The sequence below is a fragment of the Bombus vosnesenskii genome, unplaced genomic scaffold, assembly GCF_011952255.1.
Source record: "Bombus vosnesenskii isolate JDL3184/JDL3185 unplaced genomic scaffold, Bvos_JDL3184-5_v1.1 scf7180000015210, whole genome shotgun sequence".
In the NCBI taxonomy this organism is placed as follows: Eukaryota; Metazoa; Arthropoda; class Insecta; order Hymenoptera; family Apidae; genus Bombus; species Bombus vosnesenskii.
The window spans coordinates 1-17,660 of NW_022883887.1; the positions used below are offsets into that span (position 1 = coordinate 1).

The 17,660-nt window shown below is 39.1% G+C and overlaps 1 non-coding gene and 1 pseudogene across 1 annotated transcript; one reads left to right on the top strand and one right to left on the bottom strand.

Annotated features, from left to right (window-relative positions):
* Window positions 1–2,544: 2,544 nt before the first annotated feature.
* Window positions 2,545–2,663, bottom strand: LOC117241055. The gene has a single exon (XR_004494873.1). It is a non-coding gene; the product is annotated as a 5S ribosomal RNA (ribosomal RNA).
* Window positions 2,664–13,411: 10,748 nt separating this feature from the next.
* LOC117241056 lies at window positions 13,412–13,530 on the top strand (annotated as a pseudogene).
* The last annotated feature ends 4,130 nt before the right edge of the window (window positions 13,531–17,660 follow it).

Sequence of the window (17,660 nt, forward strand, 5' to 3'; positions counted from 1 at the left end):
GCTGCAAGAGTTCGAAGAGATTATTGAATTCGTAGTTAAATTCTTTCTGGTTTCCGTGGGTTGCGTAGGCTGCAGTGATGAATAAATTTTCCTGATTGCCTATTTTTATTTTTATGATCGTTGTTTCTAAGGTTCTGAAACTTGTTATTTTATCAATTAGGATCGTTTTGTATTTTATAGGGTTTTTTTTTTTTTTTTTTATCTTTTCTTGATCGCTGTTCCTCCTCCTTGACTGGCGTTCGGTCTGTCGTGTCTTGTCTTATCATGGTGTAGTTTTTGAAGTGTACATTGTGTCTTTTGTTTAGTTTTGTTTCTGAGATGAGTACCATATCGGGGGCTTCTTTATTTATTAGGGTTAGCATACTGTATCTTTTTGGTTTGAAATTAAAGAGTTAGCATTTATTGCAATTATTTTCAGATGTTTTGGGTTAAATTTATGTGTCTTTTGCTGTGATTGTCGGTTTGGCGTGATTTGGTTATTCGTCGTCTGTACTATTGAAAGTGCTGAAGATGGCGTCGAACCTTTCTTCGTGCGTTGATAGTGTATTTTTTATTTCGTTTAATTGCATTTGTTGTTCTTTTAACGCTTGGAGAATACCTTTTTTAAAGTCTTCGATAACGTTTATAATGTTTAGATGGGGGGAGTTATCGATTGTGATTGGGCTTTGGCTTGAGCGCGGATCTAAGTTTGCTGATTGTGATGTGTTTTTGGTTGTTTGATTTGCTTTTTTGTTTGCTGTTTCACTACGTCAGAGAACTTTAGTTCTGGGACGTATTTGCGGCTTATTTGGGCAATTCGTTGTGTCTTTGCTTCTTTGTCTTTTTTGAGTTTATCGGCTAGCTTTTTACGAAGCTCTACGAGTTTGGGGCAACCTTTGTATGACGCGGGGTGTCCGTAGTTTTTACAGTTGACGCAGAATATTTTGTCTTTGGTTACTGCGTTTTCCCTTTTTATTTTGCAGTCGCCTGGGCCACGGGGCTCACTGCATTTAACACAGCGGTAGTTTAGGTTGCAGTTTTGCGCTGTGTGGCCTAGTCGCTGGCATTTGTGGCATTGAGCTATGTCATCCTTTTTTCTTTTTTTTTTTTTTTTTCCCATTTTATCTTGTAGTAGTTAAAATAGTTTATTTTTAGTAGGTTGCTTGTATTGCTGTCGGGGGATAGCTGTATTATGTAAATTGGGAGCAATATGTTGTTCTCCCTTGATCTTTTTGTCGTGAATCGTGTGACTTTTAATGAATTTTACGTCGTCAATGTGCAAGGCTTGTAGGTCTGTAAGTATTTCTGTTTCGGTGTAGCTATTGTCTAAACCTTTTAACAAGTATGTATGGTGTTTCTCTGTTTCGGGTGTATACGTGTAGAAGGTTGTGTTAGCTGAGAGGAGAGTTTGTTTTGCTTTATGGAAATCGGGTAGGTTTTGGAGGTAGAGTGCGTGTTTACCTGCGTGTATTCTTTTAATGTGAAATTGTTTAATGTCCGCTACTTTCTCTATGAGCGTTACGGTGTCCTTGGGGTCTTGTAGGATTATGTTGATGGGTGGCGGCCTGTTGTCTCTTGTGGTGGGTGGGGTGCTCGTACGCTCCTTCGCGGAGCATCCGGTGGGGCGTCCGTCAGGTGCTCGGTCCCCCCTTGGCGGTGTTGGAGGCGCCGGGCCTCCTGGGTTGTACGGTGGGGTGCGTCGCCCCTGCTGCGCCGATTGTTCCGGTGGCGTGGTGGGACCGTGTCTTCCCGTTTTGCCTCGTAATCTTTCGTTTTTCTTTCTTATTTGATCTAGCGTTGAGTTCCAAGTGGGGTAGTTTGATGGTCCCGGTTGCGGATGAGGCTCTGGTTCAGATTGTAATTTCGTTAGCCTTTTCTTCTTGGCTGGGGTGATAATCTACAACTGTGTTTCCTAGGATGTTTGCTAGACTCTTTGCCCTGGCAACCAGGTTAGGTTGTGGGTTGAGTTTCCGCGTCTTTTGAGCGGGGAGTCTTAAGATACTGTTGATTTCCCTGGCTGTTTTATGTGTAATTATTTTTCTCTTGATGGCTTTTTTTATTGGGTCTACGGTGGGTTCCGTTTCGTTGCTCTTGGCTTCGTTATCGGTGGCTTTTATTTTTTTGTACAGTTTTATTTTGTCTTATCTTATTTTATTTTCTTTTTGTTCTTATTTGTATTTATGGAGATGATGTGGATGCAGTATTTTTCACTTTTTTGTCGCTATTTTGTCACTTGATCCATCTACTTTAGTGGATGTTAGTCTACTCCGACGCGCGCTCCGAGGGGTCCGTCCCGCTCGGTGGTCAACAGTCGACTGTGACGAGAACGAGTGCACTCAGCGCGGTATGAGCGTTGGCTGAAATTAATAGTTTTCTTATTTGTTTTCCATGGTCAAAAAATAGAATATTTAAAGAAACATAGGTGTGTGCCAAAATGAGAATGATACAATATGCATGATAATGATCGCGTAATGCTAAAACATTTCTCTTTCTCGATGCTTCGATTGTAGATTATTAAAAATAGATTGTCAAGAAAAGTAAAAAAATATTGGAAAAATAAAAGAAAGCCAACACCACACGGAGTTCCCAGGCGGTCACCCATCCAAGTACTATCCGTGCCCGGCGCTGCTTAACTTTCGTGATCGGACGAGAACGAGTGCACTCAGCGCGGTATGAGCGTTGGCTGAAATTAATAGTTTTCTTATTTGTTTTCCATGGTCAAAAAATAGAATATTTAAAGAAACATAGGTGTGTGCCAAAATGAGAATGATACAATATGCATGATAATGATCGCGTAATACTAAAACATTTCATTTTCTCGATTATTCGATTATAGATTGTTAAACATTGTTTGTTAAGGAAGCCGAATTGATTTTTTATTAGGATTACGTTATTTTTTTTTTTTTTTTTTTTTTTTTTGTTCAAAAGGAGACTAGGGGGTTATTTATGATTATTTCGAATATTTTGGTTATGTTGGGTAGGAGACTTATATATCGCAGGTTTGAGGGTGAGAAGCGGTCTTTATTTTCTTTTCCTTTGTGATGGCTGCTAATATTATTAAAGAGCACTGTTTAATATCATTTTATTTTGTTGGTTAACCGTTTGAGCAAAATGTTCGGGACGTCGTCGAAAGCGGATGATTTTTTATTGTTTAATTTAGAGGAAATGATTTTTAGTTGATTATAATTTGTAAAGTAGTTTATTTCTGTGTCTGGTTGTTTGGGGTTGTCCGAGGTGTTTTCATTAGAGAATATGAAGACTGCCTTATTTAGCGATATGTCTCGCTCTATTTTATTTTTCAGTTTATTTGTTTCGGAGATAATAATTCTCGACCCAGGTGATCGTTGTGTGTGTCTGTTTTGGAAAAGTGAGTGCCGATAACGTATAGTTTTTCCGTTGTTTTACATGTTGTGAAATAACTAGACTCCATGTTTTTATTGATGTTCTGTATCGCTATACCTGCATCTTGGAGGAGGGGAGCTTTCTCTGGAGGTAGTTTGAAAGAAGGGATAGAGTTAGATTCTTTTTACCTAAAAATTTGATTTGTCTGTGGGAACATGCTAGCTGAGTCTTTTTAGACATATTTTTTTTATTTTATTTATCTTCTCTTTTTGTCGTAAGAATTTTGTTGTACTTTAGATTGTTTATTTTGGATAGTACGTAGCTTTTGTCTCGTTGTAGCTCGTTGTTGCTCGCTTTCGCAGTCAAGGCGCTATTTTAGAAGGGTACTCCAATAGCTAAAACGATTCTCTTCAACATTCGTAGCAGTATTTCTAATTTCCTACGCTACGAGTTTCTTGTAAGGATAATTGACGGATTTTAACGGCCCGAGCGGTCGAGCGCCACTACTTACCCAATTACATCGAAGCCTCGCATTCACCCAGGTATCGTTCACGCTCTTCCAGCGAAGGATCTGCCCCGCACTTGGAGCGTATTCACGCAGTAAACGCCATCTTGCGGGCGAATATGCCGCGTGACGATTTTCTTGAAAACCAATCAGCGTGCGTATTTGGGGTCCTCCGTTTCGAGCCTTGTTGGAGTCTAACAACGGTATCGGCAGTCTCGTTCGAGTAGTTTAATCGTGAACATGTAGCAGCGAGTCAGTTTCCGTGCGTTCGAATCGCTAAACGTGGACCAAAGAACCGTTTCAATCTCTTAGCGCTCTTCAAGCGCTCGTGCAGGTGAAATCGTTTCGTCAGTCGCAACGCAAAAGTGATACTTTTCTGTGCTAGCTTCTTCGATGAGTCAATATCTTGAAGCATTCGTGGACATGGCTGCAAGCGTTGGTGGAGACAGAGTCGTTCCATCAGGCGTGACGATCAGTGGACAGTCCTGTGCGAAATCTTCAATTGTGAACAGTATCTCCAAGCATACGCGAAGGTAAGTATCATTTTAGTGAGCGAACGATTAGTAAACCGTCTCGTGCTGGTCTTTCAATTGCGAGCGGCATCGTCACGCGTGTATCGTTAATCATTCGTATCGTCGTACGATAATTCAGTCGCATTCGTTCAGTCGTACATCGCGTCGCGGCATTCGCTTCAGTTGCTTCCTATCGCATAATCGTCCGCAGTAAGTATTCCTAAATTTCGTCTTAATCGTCGAAAACAATTTGAAACTTTCTCATTGTTTGTTCTTTTTTTCTTTTCTTTTTTTTTCCAGTTTTAACTTCGTCAATTGTTCTTCGCGCATTGAGTCATTACTCTCCCTCGTAAATCTGTCACCCAAGATTAATTCGACGGGGAACGAGTTACAGAACGCGGTATCGTCCGATATCAGAGACACGCGCGCATGTTAGACGTATCGTTGTTTCTTTAACCGATTGAGTACCAAGCAGCGTGATCGCGGTGTTTAGATTTTATGTCGAAAAGTCCCAGTACATTTGAACGCTACGGACGACTGACGGTATTTTGTGTATTTCATTGTTATCTTAATAATTTTTATTGAACAAAATTTGGAATGTTTATAAACTAATAGTACGCATATATAAAAATATAGATGTATTTCATAAAAATAACACATATGACGAGCGCTATTGTGCCGCTTGTTTCTCTCGCAATCGATTAAGAGGTTATCCTGCCGTTCCGGACTTTTCCACTGTCACGTAAAATAACAAAATAAAAAAGAAATTTGAGGTGAAAAATAAAAAAAGAAAACTTTATTTTTTTGTTTTCTTTCTAACAACAATACACTTTACAATCTACTTCTGAACTCTAGGCGTGACTTTCTAAGACTGACTCTTATAATTTTACTTTCGATCGGATCCGATTACTTTCTTTTGTCATCCCTCAACATCCCCACCGTCCATGCATTTGCTAGGCGTCCGCGATCGTTGCCACGTGCTCTTTCTTCTAGAACCTTCGGTGGAAGGACCGTTGGGATGTTGATGGTTCATTAGGCACTTCAGCGATATACATTGTCGCCGAGTGCCGCCACATCTTTATCTCTATCGTCAGTCCGTCGGATTTGAAGTATGCCGATCGTGACACGACCGTGGTTTTTCAAAGACCCCTGGGGCTCGAACGGTTAAATTATGTCAATATTATCAGCAAATAATTATTTTTCTATTTACTCTATATGATTTTCGAAACATTGAAAGATCACTATTACTCGACTACTTCAATATTGATTACGATACTTTTTTAATTGCGGTTAAATTTGTCACTACTGGTGTGAGAGACTGTAAAATTGATTCGAAATAGTATTTTACAGAGACTGATGAAACCGATGAGTTAGATATTTATATAATTAAAAGTTATTTCTATTTCTGAATTTTCTTTCTGAATATTTCTTTTAAATACTATCTTAAGTAGTTGTTGGTCTACAGTACGAATAAAATATTTTGAATATGTAGTAAAAAATAAACTATCTTTATTTTCACAATGTGGTATATAAAATAAAGTATTTTATCTTTGTATTGTAAATAGTGTTTAAAATGTTTCTTAACGATGAAAATAGATTAAGCAGAAGAAGGTTAATATCAGGATGCAAGAAACCAAAATATTTAGAAATTAAATTCATGTTGTTTTTAACCCTGCTGCGGTCTCCGGGTCTCTTTGTTCTTACTGCTCTCCTTTCTTTCTCTAAGAACTTCTGTATTCTTTTGAACGTATAGAGCAAAATTTTATCTGACTCTTGAAACCGACATATTTGAGAAAAAAAAAAAAAAACGCGCGATCGTAGCAATATTTAGGGAACGCACTGATACAAAATTATATTATAAGGCGGTAATATGACCCGCGTAGGAAAGCTGCAAAAGAAATAGCAGAGAGTGTTATAAATACATTGGAACATTTCAAAGAGAAAATAAGAGTTTGTAAAAATTTCACTAATGCCAAAATTTTCTTTGCGATAATAGAATGTACCGGTTCTTTGCAACGAAAGTTATTATGAAGGATATAGTAACGTACCGCTACATTTCCCCGGTCCTTAGTTAGAAGATAAAATAAAGAAAAACGAATCTTTGTATGCAAAGGTAACTTTCTTCTTCAAACTCTTACCGAATAATTTAGTTAAATGGAAGACCTCAGCAGGGTTAAGTGTGGGTATTCGCAAGTAACAAGCATTATAAAAAGTTTTCATCACTTTGATTACTCCTTTATGGGCAAACATGCAATCCGTTTCTTTTTTCATTTATTTAATTTGTACGTTACAATTTGGCTTGGACGCGTTGCCGTTCTTTCCTTGTATTTTTTTTTTTTTTTTTTTTTTTCCTTTTTTTGAGTACTTGCCGATTTCTTCTTTGACCATTGGTATTTTTAGGTCTTGCGTATATCCTCGTTTCTGATATTCCATGGGGCGTTGACTACTGTTCTGAGTATTTTCTAGAAGCGATTCTGGTTTAGTTACCTTATTATCCTGGTTTTGGATATTTTCAATTTACTTTCTATGCTGAGTTTACAGTTTCGACTAGTTAGCCAGTACGTCTGTCTCCTTTTTATCCGTATTTTGTCTATAATTGATTTGGTATGTTGCTTTCATGTAAGTTATGAGTCCAAGTGGAGTCTTAGTATTTAACTTGCTTTGTTTGTGTTATGTGCGTGCCATTCAATCGGATATTAGGTGGTTTCCGCTTTCGTATTGTAAATGTAATGTGGTTAAATTGACTGGGGTTTGCTTTTATCTTGCAGTCATTTTTCTATTTTTCTGATACGTTCTGGTAGTAATATGACTGCTGTTTCTGGATTAGAGTGTTTGTGTTACGTCGAAGGCACGGGGAGTAGTGAAATTAAGAAATCACTGTTCATTTCCTCGCGTCGTTCGAATGATTTCGCTTAGGTTTAAACGTTTCACGAGCAAGGTAAGAAAAATTCAGACGTTTATTATGTGAATTCAACAGAGTGGCGGTTAAGAATGTTGGGACAGAGTGTGATATAACGACTCTCGATTGACGACTCTTGTGTCGTGTAAAATTAAGGTAAAAATAAGGAACTTGTTAATTTCCGAAAAAGAGATTGTTCTTTTTATTTTTTTACTCAATTTATACAATTTTTTCGGTTCGCGATGATACACTTTCGATACTTGGATTAGTTAAGAATTTTTTTATTAGACTGACTGGATGATTTTGAAGGGAGCATTTATATTCTTCCATTCGTTGGAGTGGGAGAAGGTTTTGTTTATACTTAGTGTAAAATTCGGAGAACGGCTGGAGTGATCGAATGCCACTCAGGCGGCTGAGAACGGGTGCTGATCGGACGGTCACACGCGATAAGGCGTTCGGAATTTCGGTTTGTTATATACAGTTGCTCGAATTTCGTCTGTGACATTCCCCCCTTCTTAGATTGAACTTGATCCCTCAAGTTTTCTTCAGAAGATTTTTGTGGAATCGGACTTGACGTGGCTTGAAAATTACAGCTGATTCCTCCTCTTCATCTGAGTGGTATGTGTTGGTTGGAATATAGATGTTGGGTGTTAAGCCCAGGGTGAGTGGTACTGGTGGGGCTGTCGCATTGTGGCTGTTGATTACAGTTTCATTTCGGCAGCAAAATAAATTGATACATAATTTGTTCGGTATACATTTCCTGATGCATTTGAATACCCCTATTTTGTTTAATCCATATATACCTAGTATGCCTAATGCTATGTACCCTAATATCTGGAGCGTGGTTAGTCCCCAATACTGTATATTTTTAATTCTGTGTTCGAAATTAAGAGTTTCTATCTCGTCGCCTATTTTATCGATCGTTGTTTTATAGCCTTGTAAATTATCTATTATTTTCGGTGCTCGCTCGAGTTTATCTAATAGATGAGTGAAACTATCGTTTGTTTTGAGCGCTAGGGTTTTTGTTTTGATTTCGTATATGACTTCGTTTTTTGTTTCGCCTATACGCATGTGTTCGTCTTTGTACAATATATCGCAAGAAGTGTTAGCTCTTATGATGGAAGGCTTGTCAAGTTTTTGTAAGGTATGTTTCGTTTGGCAAATTGTGTCTATTTCTATCGGATTTGCTGGTATCGCAATGTAACAGTTGCTAGTTTTGAGCGGTATAAAGCTAATGTCTTCAATCTTAAGTACAGTTATTTGACAATATTCAATGTGTGGTTTGAAATTTATTATTTCGCTGCGACAATCGGTTCTTGAATTTCTGTCATGGATTGGTAGTGTTTGTTTGCATATAGTGGTTCCGGTTCGATTCTTACAAAGTTTGTTGAAATACTCGATATCAGCGTTTATAAATGAAAGACCTGAAGTTAAATATATCTGATGTTCGACTACTGGAGCCAAAAATACTCCATTTCTTTTACTCGGGATAGGATATACTTGTAATATGTTCCATTCTGTGTTAGAGACTAAAGGTACTATGATCTTGAAGAATATTTTGTCATCCTTCTAATGGTGTAATATTTATTTGCGCGGATACTATTCCGGCAAAGAGGAGCGTCGACCACCATTGATAAAGCATATCGTTGTCGGTTTTCCTTCCAGGTAGACTGTTTTTGACACTGCTTGTTTTGGAGGTACGTCGTTTTCCGAGTATGCCGTCTTCTATAATTGGAAAGTTGTCTTCTACCACAAAAAATTCCAGAGTTTTGCCAAATAGTTTTATCAAAGCGTGTTCGTTGGTTTTAAATTTAGAGTGTCCCATCGAGAATTTCCGTTCTTTTGTTATTCTTGGTCGTAATAGGCATCTTCGCTTGAGTATATTAATTCCTGCTCCGCTGTCAATGAGGAATTTATGTCGCTGTCCGTCGGATCGTAAAAGTACTGTGGGTAGTCTTCCTGTTGTGGCGTTAATTCGTAGGTCTGGTCTATTGGTTCCTCTATTTCTTCCTTGTGTGTCTCGAGATTGTGGACTGCTGGTGGTCTCGGAAATTGGCTGGGTGTTCGAAAATTTTTACATTGACTGGAGACATGTCCGATTTGGTTGCATTTGAAGCATTTTAATTGTGTCCTTTGGGCAAGTGGTATTTGTTCGGTTTGTCGGAAGCTTCTTGGCATTGGATTGGGTGTTGGAGTTGGTTTTTTAGTGATCGGATTAGGATTATTGGTTGTTAGTCGTTGCTGCTCAGGAAGTCGTAATCGTTCTATTGGTTTTGGTCGTCGATTTCGATCTTCCCTGAAGAATCGCTCGATGTCGGTGGCTTTCTTTTCGGCTTCAAGGATATTGTATGGTGGATTGGCGAGTAGTAATTGTCCTATTTCGCCTTTCAGGCCTCGGATAAAATCGATCACGGAGTCTTTTAAAATCCTGTCGTTCATAGCTCGTCTAGTAATTTCGTCACGGTATTCGTTCGTTATACTGTATTGTAACTTATTGAGCGCTCTGCGGAACCTGATGATATAATTTTGCACACTTTCGTCGTGACGCTGTCTCGTTTCGCGTAGCTGGTCTTGATGTTCTCTAACAGAGTCTTGGGTGGCTACGTTTCGTCTTAGGGCATCGTACAGGTGTCCGTATTCGTATATCGGTATATTGCAGATGGCCATTGCGGCTTTACCCGCGATTTTCCCGATTTTGATCATTTTTAATAGTAGCGTGGGTTCGCTACACATGGCTCGTAATTCGCGTACTTCGCGTATGAATTCTTCTACTCCGATATTGTCTTCGCCGTTTAATTGCGGAATACATACTATCGCGTCTTTGGCCCGTAAGCTCGGAGAGGCGAATTGCGGTGGACTGTCTTCGTAAGAGGGATGGTTGCCTTCTTCTGTTCGAATTGGAACGCATGGTGGGGAAGTTCTATCTCTCGCGGCAACAGATTCGTCCATAGTAATAAGGGAGCCTAGTTCTGTAGTAGCGTCGCGTCCTATTTTTATTTTAGAGATATTTTTGCCTAATAGTTCTATTTCCGCTGCACGCTTCTTATTTTCACTGTCGGCCGTCCGTTGTGTCTCTTCTACACGTTGCGCAAGAATTTCAATTTGTTTTTGTATCACGTCGAGTATGGCACGAATCGAATTGTCCGTACCTCCGTTTGTAGAAACGGTTTCAATAGTTTCGACTTTGTCTTTTCTTGATGTGGGCGTGATTCTAATTGAGCTTATTGAGTCTGAACTACTGTTGCTATTTGGACTCGAAGCGCTTGAGAAACTGGGTTTTCTCACACGGTATCGTGAAAATGAATCCAGATTTTTCAGCTTACCGTAGTAGCTATGACCGTTGAGGAGTCTCAGGGATGTTTCCTCTCTGGCTGGTTCTAGATTCCGAATATTATTCGTAGGCTTGCTCTGCGCTGACCGTAGTCCTCTCGTCTAGTTTCACCGTAGTGGAACGTTGAATGTGCTGCAGGGCTTCGTAGTAGCAAAGATTCGCACTGGGTCCGTTGATCCTTCGATCTTCAATGATGCGCGTACGCCGAAATCGTAATTTCGTTTGCACTGAAGTGAATAGATCCTGGCACGGATCGCCAAAAATGTCGTGTAAAATTAAGGTAAAAATAAGGAACTTGTTAATTTCCGAAAAAGAGATTAAGTTCTTTTTATTTTTTTACTCAATTTATACAATTTTTTCGGTTCGCGATGATACACTTTCGATACTTGGATTAGTTAAGAATTTTTTTATTAGACTGACTGGATGATTTTGAAGGGAGCATTTATATTCTTCCATTCGTTGGAGTGGGAGAAGGTTTTGTTTATACTTAGTGTAAAATTCGGAGAACGGCTGGAGTGATCGAATGCCGCTCAGGCGGCTGAGAACGGGTGCTGACCGGACGGTCACACGCGATAAGGCGTTCGGAATTTCGGTTTGTTATATACAGTTGCTCGAATTTCGTCTGTGACACTTGACTCTTCGGTGGCTAACCGAGGATCAACGGCTGCGGTGCCGAAGAAATACTCTGTGGTGTTTAACGGTATATTTATTAACAATGCTCGCTTTCGACTCTTTACGTACAACTCTCGATTCCAACTGACGATTCTCTGCCCTCGGTTACAACTCAACTGTTTTCTTGATCCGTTACGTTTCTTTTTGTCATCCGTTAATATCCCTACTACGCACACGTTCGTTACGCGTCTGCCACCGTTGCCATTGTCACGTAAAATTGATACTTGGGTTTGAAGAGAAAAGAAAGCTGAGTCGCGTAACCCTCTACCTAGCCGAGGCCACACGCCGCGGGCAATATGGCAACCAGATGTCTTCGGATACTCGCAGCGTATCTTCCATGGTTTCAAGGACCTTCCATAAATCACATAGATTTCCTAGAAAAGGTCCTTCAAACTAAACAAACATCTGTTTCCGAAGAATTTCCAAAGACTATTGTCTACCACGGCGAAAAAGGGAAAGTTAGTTTTTGTCAAGTACGCTGCAACTTTCCTCCCACTAACCACTTTCTCTCGAGGGCGGTTAAGACCCTTCGTCCAACCAATTAACGACGAAGCCTACTCCCTCATTCTCCTAACTCAAAGCGTCACGAACAAATCCGATGGTCCCGTGCGCTAGACACACCCATCCTTAGCTCTCCTCCGAGACAGCATCGTCTCGCAAGAGTACTGTTTTTGCATCCTTCGAACGATCAACATCCTTCCACCGGGTATACACACCCGTAGATCAGTCACTCACTCATCTCGTACATACGCACCAGCGTAACTATCCTCGTTATAAGTTGTGGAATAAACGGTGGAATAAACGAAACAGGGGAACGACTACTTCGCGGCGTCGATTCACCGAATCGTAGCGAGAATTTACGCCTCTCGCTGACGCGTTTTCCTCGCGACCGCGTCTCTCCGCGAACGGTCGTAACACCAACTATTAATTTTCTTTTATCGAACTATATTATAATTTTGGCACTTATAATAATAGAATAACACTGAACCGTAAAAAGGGTGTTGTACAAGAACAGCAATTAGAACAAGGACTGCCCGAGCTGGGTGAAGCCTCGGTTTATATACGTTTTGGTTTGAGGATGTTGAGAAGGGCTCGGTGTAGGTTATGATGTAGAAACGTGTCCGAAGGTCGGGGGTCGATGTCTTGTCTCTGATGTAGGTTGAGATGTGATTGATGTCACACCATCTACGCCTTCTTCCAAATATTCGGCGGAAGAACCGTACGGATATCGATAGCTCATTAGGCCTGTCGGCATTTGCGCTTCGGTGATACCGTTGGAAAGTTTTGTTGTCGAGTGCCGCGAAGCCCTATTCAAGTTTTCCGACCCTTTCTGCTTCTCAGCATTTGCGCTTTATCGCCGACATTGTCTGTATGTCGGCGATCTTTCCGCGTTACTATAATAGACATCAAAGAAGCCGTTCTACAGTGTCACCTGACTGGTACAGTGTCACGTAAAATTTATGATAAAAAAGGAGTAACTTAACTTGACCGTGTTTTTATAATTTTATAATTTTGTTTTTATAATTTATAATTTTATTCGCGAAAATGATTAAGTATAATATTACAATGAAGTTCAAATCACGGCCAAACTGTACACAAGACTGGACTCAAAACTAAAAAAGACTCTTCTTGGTGGAATGCTTGCGATTTTTATAGGTTGCGTTTGTTGGTGTTGAGGGGCAAGGGGCGGCGGATCCTAATTGCCCTACGTAATGGGGAAAATGTAACGTTGGGCCATGTGAAAAGGTCAAGTCAGGTAGTATGGAATGACGTGGATTTGGATATGGTCGCGTTGTCACGACAGCCGTGTCGTCCGTGAATGTTGGTATTTTGCTGTTGGTAGTTATACGCAATCCAGTGAAACTAAATAGTTTCAAAATTGAAGTAGGCGAGAAAATTAGAGTATTATGATGGTGCAGGTCGAAAGGGCCTGATTTCCTATACAAAAATAAGTCGAGGATGATTCGGTCCACTTGACTCCGCTACTTTTTAAGTATACGCGTATCTACATGACGGAACTTCACAATTCATTGTTTGGGAAACGAAGCCAGGAAAAATTTTATAAATCTGTATGCACGTCTAAAAATACCATTTATCCTCATACATACACGTATGTTTTCTTAAATATTTTGTCTATTCGATAACATGAAATAACAAAACTGATCACTAAAACTAACGCTCACACCGCGTTGAAAGTACTCGGTCTCGTCCGATCACGAAAGTCAAGCAGCGCTGGGCACGGTTAGTACTTAAACGGGTGACCGCTCTGGAACTCCGTGTGGTGTTGGCTCTTCTTACTTTTCTTAACACTTAGCCATCCGAACCATCGGATCTCTCCTCTGTGAAGAACATCGCTGAGTGACCGAACGCGGGGAGATCTCCCTTTTTTATTTTAGCGACGCATTTTCTTTGTTATTGTTGTTGTTGTAATTATCAGTTATTGTTTACCTGGAATTGTTTCCAATTAATTGCGACTCTTTTTCCGCTTTTATAAAGTGCAATATGTAATAAAATACACCAATTTAGTGGTCTTAAAATTAATTAAATAGTTACACTATCAGTTATGACTAAGTACAGTTATAGTCGAACAATACCACACTGTAAAAAAATATTAAAATGCATTATGAATTTTCAACTTCACTTTCAAGTCGTTTCATTTATCTTTAGTCATCTTTAATGTTTTTAATTTTACCTATATCTCCTTATACTTTTAATTTGATGTTTTGTATAAACAATATGTGAAATCGTTAAACAAAATCATTACCGCAAAATATAATTGACCACTTAAATAATTTTTAGACTTCTTTGTTTTTCAAGTATTAGCGAATATAAGTCCTCCTTACTTGGAAAAATGCACGGTGGACAGCGTATAGGTTAGCCTGTGCGAGCGCGGTTGGCTAAGTGTTAATAAGCTGTATAGTCGTATACATCGAGAAAATATCTTTTTAGCATCAAACGATTATCACTATACGTTGTATCATTCTCGCATACACGTTTACTTATACAGGGTGGTTGGTAATTGGTGGTACAAGCGGAAAGGGGGTGATTCTACGCGAAAAAAGAAGTCGAAAATATAGGATAAAAATGTTTCGTTTGAGGCTTTGTTTTCGAGAAAATCGACTTTGAATTTTCGCTCGGTACGTGCGTACTTTAGCACAACTTGTTATAACGGATCTCACTGTAGATCGTTGTCTCGATGGAAAAATTAAAGAAAAAAAAAAATTGTATTCTATATTTTCGACTTATTTTTTCGCGTAGAATCACCCCCTTTCCGCTTGTACCACCAATTACCAACCATCCTGTATATTGCTTTGTTTATATTTTCCGATAATATTATATGTATTCAATATTCGAAATTGGAGAATGTACAAGTATTATACATACGTATGTTTTTGAAAGAATGCAAAGATACATGTGCCGAAAATTGTGACACAAACCGAAGGACGATGATTCCCTGTGCGTGGCGAAAATGAAGTCGAAAATGTAAAATGACATTTTCCGCTTTGTTTTCGCGAAAATCAATTATGAAATTGCCCCTACTTAACTTCGCACTCCATTTTCTTGAAAACGATGCCGGACAAAATTTTACATATCTTTCTTATCCTCCTACATAATTGTACGTTGTAAATATTTTTTATTCAATAATATTAAATAACAAAATTGATTGCTTCAACTAACGCTCATTCCGAGCTGAATGCATTCTTTCTCGTCAGAGTGCTGTGAACCCCCAGCAGGTCCTATCTCACTGGCAAAAAATACCAGGCGTAAGACTTGTTAGTGAGTTTGCCAATTTATGCAGTGATATTCAATAACGAAAAGTGATAAATAATGCTCACTAGAAAAACAACCAAGAAAATAAGAGAAGGAAGAAGGTAGATAGAATGAAAGAAGCAACCAAAAGAATAATATAGCATAAGTGGATCAAGAACTTTCTTAGCAACACAAGCTTTGGCACCCAAAGGACGCGGAAACTCAACCATTCGCCAAACCTGACGAAGGGGAACAACAGGGCAGAGAGTAGCCAGGAAAGTGTAAGCAAAGAGGAAAGTACAACAGGAGACGCGGACCGCCGAAAAAACGAAACCATAAATTCAGCCGATAGCTCCCCATTATCAGCAATACGAACGGAAAATGGGTTCAGCGTATTGCAATCACAATCCAGCTTATCTCAGACACAGCAACACCCTCAAATAATAACAATAAAAGAATCCACAATAATAAGGAAAAAGAACGAAAACCTACGAAATAAAGCAAGTAGGCATACGGTCTCTCAGGAGAGGAAATCACAAGTCTGAGAGAGAATAATAAATGGACCGAGAAATGTATCATAACCAACGACACCCTCAACGTCCCTGGCGCAGCCCAGCGAAATGGACAACGCAGTGGGCCCATCTCCAGCGACAACGCTGCCGAGAAGCCAGACACAACCCGGACAGGCCACTAGCCTCTGCAAGGAAGAACGCAGACACCACTGTCCCTACAAATAGAGACAACCCGCTCCCAATAAACATCATCCTCCAAGACACGAAGGGCACGGTAAAACTCGTTGAAGAGGCTCTAAACACAGTCATTCCACATTAAACAAATACACGCAGATAAACACGTGCTATTCCTACGAAATATACCAGACTAACAAAATGAAAGACATCCTAATTGCAACTAAGACAGCGATTACGCATATATATTCAAATCAGGGAAGTACCACACGATCGTATTAAAGGGTCTAAACAATAGCTTCTCCGAGACAGAGATACTCGCAGAGTTGCAAGCACTACAGATGTCCGACGTCCAATTGATAAAAGTTTGGCGCTTCTCAACAAAAAGATCCATAGAGAACAATGTATTGCTCCCAATTTACATAATCCAAGAATTCCCACAAAGCAATATTAGTAACCTACTAAAAATGAACCGCATAAATTACTTTAGCGTAAAATGGGAAAAAGTCAAAAAAAATGACATAACGTAATGTCACAAATGTAAACTGCATGGAGCCGCACGGACCAAACGAGTGCAAAATAAAAAAAGTAGACGCGGTAAATAAAGACGAAGTATACTGCGTGAACTGTAAAAACTACGGATATCCTGCGTTGTATAAAGGATGCCCAAAATTCGTTGAACTTTGCAAAAAAACTTTGCAAAAATATCAACAAATGCAAGGAATCAAAAACAAACGCGTTGCTCAAATAAGCCGCAAATTCATTCCGTAGTTAAAGTTCTCAGACATATTACGACAAGGAATAAGCCGAAACCAAGTCTCCGAAAACCAACCACATCTAACAAACTTATTACCGCGCGTAATGCAAAATCCAAATCCAATTAAAACCATACCCCAATTGGACATAATAAACTTATCGAGGTCTTCAAAAAAAGCATGTTCAAAGCCCTAAATGAACAACAAACACAATTAAACGAACTAAAACAATCATTAAAAACGCAGGAAGAATGGATTGACTCTTGCCCAAAAGGAGTCTCATACCTAGACATATGCTTTGGAGACACACAATTACAATTCCTTTGTCAATTACAATTCCTCCAATTTACGGGCAACTAACCCGCTCAAAACTATAGACTACGATTGCGACCATAGCGCTCTCGTATTCCAGATAAGCAAAAATACATCTGACTTCCTAACCCTAGAAATACAGAGTGACGAACCCAGGTGTAAGTACAAAGAAATAAACTAAAAAAAAATTACAAAATCAGCTGGAAAGAACTGCGATCTAAATATCCACAACAATGTCAATCTAACAAAGAGGCAAATCGACTCACTTATAGACGAAATAGAAAAACATATACAAACCCTTCTTCAAGAATCCGTACCAAACTTAAAAGAAAAAAATTCTTGCGAGTCCTATATCAATAATAAAATTAAAAAACTACAACGAGACAAAAGCTACATTCTATCCAAATTAAACAATCTAAAATACAACTATTCTTACGACAAAAGAGTAAACTTAGAATTCCTAAAGTAGCTGCTATAATGCTAATAAAATCCCAACTGAAACAAGAATTCGCAAACTCTATAAATCAACACTGGGCAAACAAAATAAAAAATATCTCTAAAAAGGACTGATAGCATGCCCCACAGAGGAATCAAGTTTTTACATCCAAAGATCCAAACTCTGTCCCATCTCTCAAATTGCCTTCAGACGAGAACGATTCCATTCAGCGCGGCATGAGCGTTAGCCGAAATAAATGATATTCTTATTTGCTTTTAATGTACAAAAATAGAATATGTGAAAAAATATAAAGGTGTGCAAAAATGAGTGATATATGGTATTAGTCGCGTAATACTAAATCATTTCTATTTTTCCATGTTTCGACTATAGATTATTAAAAATAGATTATTAAGGAAAGTAAAAAGGATTGGAAAAACAAAAAGGTCAACACCACGCGGAGTTCCAAAGCTGTCACCCATTT